The following is a 7,398-nucleotide window of genomic DNA, read 5'->3' as shown; positions in this document are numbered from 1 at the left end:
AGTCTGGGTATTGAACCCAGGCCTGGGGTCTGTTCCTGAAGCTCTTACCGCTCTCTTTCCCTCCCTCCCTCCTCCTTTCTGACAGGCCTTTGGGGGAGGGGCCTCTGTATCCAATTAACAGAGAAGGAGCAATCAAGGGGAAGTTGTTAATTTGCTGATGCTCATTAGGGGCTCTTAGCACTGAGGCTGTTGAGGTCTGATGGTGTCAGATGATGAGGGGGGTGCAGGGAACCAGAATGGTATCTTCAATGGCTCCTTTGCTACTCTTACAGGCTGGTGCAGCTCTGCAAGAAGGAAGATGAGAGGCGGGTCCCCAGGACGTGATGCTGGGTTTTAAGTTGGAAGAAGGAACCTGAAATGAGGAGGGGATGACACAGTGGGAAAAAGTTGGATGAGAAGTTGTGAGTTGTTAGGAGAAGGGAACACATGAGGAATCAGTAAATAAGTCGGAGCTCTTTAGATGGGGTGTGGATTTAAGACTATGGAGGTTGGGGATCCACTTACTAGGGTCCTGGGCACAGAGGTGCTGTAAGAAAGGGAGGAAGGATTTCCTATTAAGGTCTTGGGTTGAGGAGCTGTCCAGCAGCACCAGGAGGTGCAGGAGGGCTGTAGTGTCCTTGGGCAGCCACTGGGTGGCAGTACGCCCCCAGATACTTAGACTCCACTTGAGGGTATTTGGGAGTGGGAATTCCTATGGGAGGGTCCCATATAGGGACCTGAGGAAGCAGTGGACCTAACTGATTCCTGAATCCCAAAATGTCTTCAGGGGGAGGGGAGGATCATCTTAGAGCATCTGTAATTCTTCCACATTTCCACCCTCACAGGCTGAGTGACACATTGGAGCTTCTTCTAATGGCTGCAAATTGCTTCAATCATTTGGGATGTTACTGAGGGAGCAGCGGGGGTGGAGGGAAGGTGATGAGGTGAGGTGGAGGCAGGCAAAGACTGATTGAGGCCAACAGTAGCTTCAGGAGGAGTTTGGGGGAAGATCAAAGGCATGAATCAAGGGATCTCAGCTCCTAGACATGGTCCTGCCATTTATTAGCATGGGCAGGTCCCTTGACCTCTTTGAGCCTGTTTCCTCATCTATAAGATTAAGAGAATGTTGATTTCACAGGGTTTTTTGAGAATTACACCAGATAATGCATGGAAAATGTTTAGAACATTGGCTTATACTTAGTAAATCCTCAAGAGTAAATAACAATTATTATAAGCATTAGTATTTAGATCTGGTGGTAAAACTGCCAAGGCAGCCACATCAGGACAGAGTCTAAGTCAGTGTTTCTCAACACATTCGAATTACGCAGGGAAGCTTTTCAAAATGCTGATACAGTGGACCCATCTTAAATCAAATCTCTAGTGGTGGGGCCCAGAACTCCCAACTTTATTTTCACCCAGGGGTGCTTTCCCTACTGAGCTATATCCCAAATACTCTCCACCTTTTCTCTTTTCTCTGAGATAGGTTCTTACTAAATTGCTTAGGCTGGCCTTAAATTTGTGATCCTTTTGCCTCAACCTCCCAAGTTGGTGAGATTATAGGCATGTGCCACCATGCCCAGCTTTTTTCAACTTTTAAAGACCTCTATAATGCAGTCAATCTTGGGGGAACTTAGCTCTTCAGAATTTGTGGGTCTGGGTTAATCCTTCATAGTATCTCAGCCCCCAGCCTTAAGAAGTTCTTTCTTATACTCAGCCTAAATCCCTCATGCTGTAATTTTCTCTTTCTTTGAAATGAAGTGGGTTCCTGCATACCCCCTCCCTGTGCTATATATTGCAGCAAGTCTCCATTGAGGCTTTTCCTGTATCAAACTCCAGAATGGAGTCTGGGGAGAAGGTGAGGAGTGGCATAGTCCCTGCCCTCAAAGTTTCCCAGTAGCAAATGAAAGATGAATATGTTGCCAGATAACTCTAATGCAAAGGTCAAGGGTGAAATACAGGGACGGACCAGCTCTGCCAGCATAGAGTAGCAGAGGGGCAGTCATTCTGGCAGGGCTTTGTGGGGCCTGGATGAAGAAAAAAAAGAAATTGGCACTGCCGGGGTCTTACTAAGATGACACTTGAGGGATTCAAGGACTATGATTAGTGTCCCACTGCTCCTTTCTGCTTCTCTGGGCCCACCTGCCTCTTGTCTAAGCCCTGACAGACCCTGGCTCATTCATCCTCTTCTCAGTTTATTGTCCATACTTCCTTATCTCTGGCCCCTGCAGTTTCCAGACCTCAGAACTTTTCTCCTCTGGTGGCTAAAAGAGAAACTGGCTTAAAGATGTTTCTCTCTCCACTGGAGAGAGGCATCTGGCCAGGATCCTCCCAGGACTCTGGCACCCTGCTGACCAGGTTTCAAATCCGTTCTGTCACACAAGTGCTGTGTGGCCTTAAGCAAATAACTTAGCCTATCTGAGTCTCACCTTTCTCCACAAACCATAAAATCCAGCTAATGCCCACGCTGATAAAAACAATGTGTGCCTAGCAAACAGTATGTGTTCCATCAATAGTGGCAAGCATGACAATCATCCCTGAAAGGCTGATGGGGGCAAATTCCCTGTGAATGCTTCTCTTGCAGATGGCCCCATCTGCTCTAGGTGCAAAAGCACTCTCCAGCCTCTCAGAGATGGGTGGGGATGAGGGGAGGGCATAGGAGGGACAAGGCCCCCTGGGACTCCCAGGCAGCTCTTCTCGCTCCCCGTGCGTGAAATCACACGCGCCCCAATCTGTCTGCATCTATTTCTTCTGCCAGCTCAGCAAATGCAGAGATAATTAAGGAGTTAATTATCAGGCAGTTGGGAAGGGGCTGGGGACCCATCGGAACACCCCTTCTCCACCCTTCCACACTCATGTTGCCCCACCATGACCCTCACCTTCTTCCCTTGCTTTCTCTCTTTTCTGGTCCAAATGCTCCTTTTACCTACCTCCCATACTTCTCTGCTGCCTTTAAACTTCCTCCCCCTACCCTGTGTAGTCTCATTCTTCGTCCTTCATTCCTCTCTCTAATCTCTTTCCTCCTCCCCTCAGATTTTGCCCCTTTCTCACTCAAGTCATTGCTTCTACAAGCCTTCAATTGCTCATCCCTCCTCCCCACTTCTTCCTCCGGTCTAGCTTCCCTTCACTCTCTACTCCTTCTCTTCTCCCCATCATCACCCTCCTTTCTCCAACTTGAATTTGGGTATCAGTAAATGTGCCTAGTTTTCTGGTTCATAATGTGGGAGTCCACATCTGCTACAAGTCAGCAGGTTCAATTGCCTGCAGGTGTCTGCCTCTGTAATCCTGAAGGAGCCTCCTGTGGTCCTTGCCCTCTCCCAGCAACATGCACTCCTGGCTTCCTGGGCATCTCAGGATCTCTTTCTTGTGCCAGTGCATCTCTGGGGCACTCTCTACCCATGCTGATAACCCTGTCTGTGTTCCCAGGCTCATGATGGACACTTCTTTTCCTTCTCCACTCCCAGGCAGGCTGGCAGATGGCCACCTTTCTTCTGTCATGCATCACAATTCATGTCAACATGTCACTTTTTGAATTCACAGCTTCGAAAAGGAGGGATCATTAAAGAGATAATACGTGCGTGTGTAAATACATTTATATGTATAAATATATCAGGGAGAGAGGAGAGAAAAGCAGAGAGCAAGAGAGTGGAGAAATCAGGGCAAGATAGAGATTAAAAAGGCAGATGAATGCACAATACAGCATGGGAGGAAGGAATGGAGAGACAGATACTGAAATGGAGGGAAAGAGTGGGTAAGGACAGATGTAGAAAGGGACATTGATCTAGAAAAAAGACTGATAAGGTTGCTTCAAAAGTCTGGATCTTCCTTTTTCTTTTCTTTCTTTCTTTTTTTTTTTTTTTTTTAAGTACTGGGCATCGAACTCGGCCTTGCTAGGCAAGGGCTCTACCACTGAGCTACATTCCCAGTACTTTTTTTTTTTTTTGTATCAGGAATTGAACCCAGAGGCATTTAACAACTGAGCCATATCCCCAGCCCTTTTTATATTTTATTTAGAGACAGGGTCTCACTAAGTTGCCTAGGGCCTTGCTAAATTGCTGAGGCTGACTTTAAACTTGTGATCCTCCTTCCTCAGTCTCCAGAGCGGCTGGGATTACAGACCCAGTCTGTTTTATTTTGAGACAGTGTCTTGCTAAATTGCCCAGGTTGGCCTCAAACTTGTGATTCTCCTGCCTCAGGCCCCTGAGTATCTTGGGATTACAGGCATATGCCACTCAGCCAGCTACGCCTGGGTCTTTGAGAAGGAGAGGGAACAGGAGGGAAATAGAAGGCCCACAGAGTGTGGGGGCTTTTCCTCCTCCAGAGAACTTCCCATATTAAACCCTTACCCTAGCACTGACCCCCAGGTCTCTTCTGGACCACCTGCCATGGTTTCTCTGGGAGGAGGGGGCTCTGGCATTTTGGATGGTCTGTCTTCTGCCTTTCCCTTGCACTCACTTCAGGTGAGGTATCCCAGATAGGCATAAACTATTTTGACTCCCAAAGGAGGGGTGGGCAGCAGAGAAGGATTGTGGACAGGTAGGTGAGGTCCTGGCATTCAGTAAGTGCATTGTATCCAGGGCGTTTTCAGACAGGGATTGAATCTCCTGCTCTAGGACCTAGCCTGAGCCTGGCAAATGCAGCTGCTCAGTAGTGTTAAATGAGCCGCATAAATGAGAGCATACCTGGGGGTTCTGGCTGTGTCTGGGGGTCCCCCAGGCCTGGGGGCCCTTTCCTTTCCTTGCATCAGTTGGCCCTACAGGGCGCATGTGTCTCTGAGCTGTGCCCCAGCTAAGCAGTCTTCCCCCACCCCAGGAGGACTCTTCTACAGCCCGCTGCCCTTCCCCATGGGCCTCCCTCGCACCTAACCCGGCTCCGTGGAAGGCGCAATCTCAGCGCCCAGGGCGGCCACGGAGCCAGAGGAGGCAGTGCCGGTGAATAATTCATGGGGCTGGGAGGCCCTTATCTCCCCGGCCGGCCCCACCCGGGGCCCCTGCGCTGGGCCGCCGTCCCTCGGCTCTCCGCTTTATCTCGACGCCCAGCTTGTAATGCAGCCCGCCATATCACAGGCAGAAGGGGAGATTAATTTTCTGGTTTTGCATGGGCGGGGAGGGGGGGGGCGTGGGGAGGTGCCGGGGCGCAGAAGCTGGGATCTTTCCGATTTCAGACTCCAGCGACTTAATCCTCTCCCAGGCCTGCAGGAAGGGGAGGAACAGGGTGTTGCAAGCCAAATTTCATCATCAGCGGCAGCCCCAACAGAGGGAGGAGGAGGCGAGGGGCTAACAGACGGGAGAGGCAGCGGCGCTGGCGCGGAAAGGGGAGTTGTTTGGAAACAGGGTAAAAGGCGGTCCTCAGCCTGGTTCACAGACGGCTGGGCTTGTCAGGAGCTGGGACTCAGGGCCGTGTGGGGTGCACGTGGGCACATGTATGCTCACACACAGGAGCTCTGGGCACATGGGCATACCTCTTTGGGAGCTGACACCAGTCTGGTGTCTGCCTTGCCTCACACGTCACCTGGCACAGAATAGCCTAAAAAAGTGTTGACTGACGAAGGGGCTGAATGTCTGGGGGAATATTGATGAGCTGAGCAGATCCAGCTCCACATGCTCCTGGAATCTGGCTCTACGATCTTCATGCCATCTGCCCCGTGGGCCCTGGCAAGTGCTGACTGCTGGCTTCCTATTGTGTCCTCATGGTCTACTAGGTCAGTGAGGGTGGCCTAGGGAACCTGCAGGTTTCTGCTACTTCTGCTTGGATAACCTGACTACCCAGAGCTAGAGGAATCCACAACTTGTTGGCAGAGCACCTACTGCACAACAGGCTGTGGGCAGAGCAGTCCTGGGTTTCCCAAGATCAATCAGAAATGGGACTTGTTGGCGGGTTGGGGCTGTAGCTCAGTGGCAAAACGCTTGCCTAGCACGTGAGTCATTGAGTTTGGTCCTTAGCACAATAAGTAAACAAACAAACAAAAATAAAGGCACGCTGTCCACCTACAACTATAGGTCAGTGAGGGTGACCTAGGTAACTATTTTTTAAAAATGGGTCTTGTCTTTAAGAGGGTAGGGGACTAGGATGAAGCAAAGAGATAGTGATTTTATCTATCTGGTGGGTGATGGGGAATAGTGAGGGTCAAGGCTGGTCAGGTGGCAGAGAGGTAAGGACAGGAAGATTCCTGGTGTCAGGCTGGGGTTGTGGCTCAGAGGTAGACCGCTCCCCTAGCATGGGCAAGGCCCTGGGTTTGATCCTCAGCACGACATAAAAATTAATTAATTAAATATATTGTGTCCACTACAACTAAAAAATAAAATATTTAAAAAAATGATTTCTGGTGTCATATGGAGAGGCTTGGATTTGTCCTCGGAGTGGTGGGCAGCAATGGGAGGATTTTGAGCTCCAGGTGAAATGGTGTTAGTTGTGGGGGTGGTAGGTAACTATACCAAATCTATTAAGTACTTAGGAGTTAAGTACATGGCATTGTACCAAGTGCCATGTAAGGAATTATCTCATTAAATCCTTAGTAATGTTATCCCATTTTATAGATGAGGAAATTGAGTCACAGAGGTGTTGGTAATGAATGGAATCAACTGAAGACACAAAAATCAGAGATAGAAAGTTTAGGATGATAAATTATTTACTGACTGCAAGTTCTTTGAGGAATGGAAAAAAAGACTCATTATATTTATTACTTGATTTTCAATTTATTAATCTTTATTCAATTATTCACATTCCCCTAAATATTCTCACATTACATATGCAACCGATAAATAAAAATTTTAAATTTAACAAATTATATTTCTCCAAATATGTAAACGTTGATTACAAATGAAATCAAGCTCTTCATAAATCTAACCGTTTTTGTTTTGTTTTTGTTCTTTGTGGTACTGGGGATTGAACCCAGACTCACCCTACCACTGAGCTACATCCCAATTCCTTTTTTAAAATTTTATTTTGAGACAGGGTCTTGTTAAATTGCCCATGCTGGGGGCTGGGGTTGTGGCTCAGTGGTAGAGCACTTGCCTAGCATGTGTGAAGCACTGGGTTTGATTCTCAGCATCCTATATAAATAAATAAATAAAATAAAAGTTCATCAACTATATATATATATATATATAAAATTGCCCATGCTAACCTCACACTTGCAATCCTTCTGCCTCAGTCTCTTGAGTAGCTGGGATTACAGATGTCTATTATTGTTCCTAGCTATCAGTCTTTCTTAAAAACTTCAAATATCATTAAAAGTAGACAAAAAGGAAGCTGGGAATATAGCTCAATGGTAGAGCACTTGGCTAGCATGTGGGAGGCTCTGGGTTCAATCTCCAGTACCACAACAAATAAAATTAAAACAGACAAAACATACAATATTATGAAACACACATAATTACAAAAATCCCCACCCATTACAAAACCAATATCATGAGTTTAAAT

The sequence above is a fragment of the Marmota monax genome, unplaced genomic scaffold, assembly GCF_021218885.2.
Source record: "Marmota monax isolate L192 unplaced genomic scaffold, Marmota_monax_Labrador192_F-V1.1 WCK01_AAM20220418_F8-fsc00012, whole genome shotgun sequence".
Classification (NCBI taxonomy): domain Eukaryota; kingdom Metazoa; phylum Chordata; class Mammalia; order Rodentia; family Sciuridae; genus Marmota; species Marmota monax.
The sequence above is the reverse complement of the archived record's forward strand: the minus strand, read 5'-3'. Positions refer to the sequence as shown.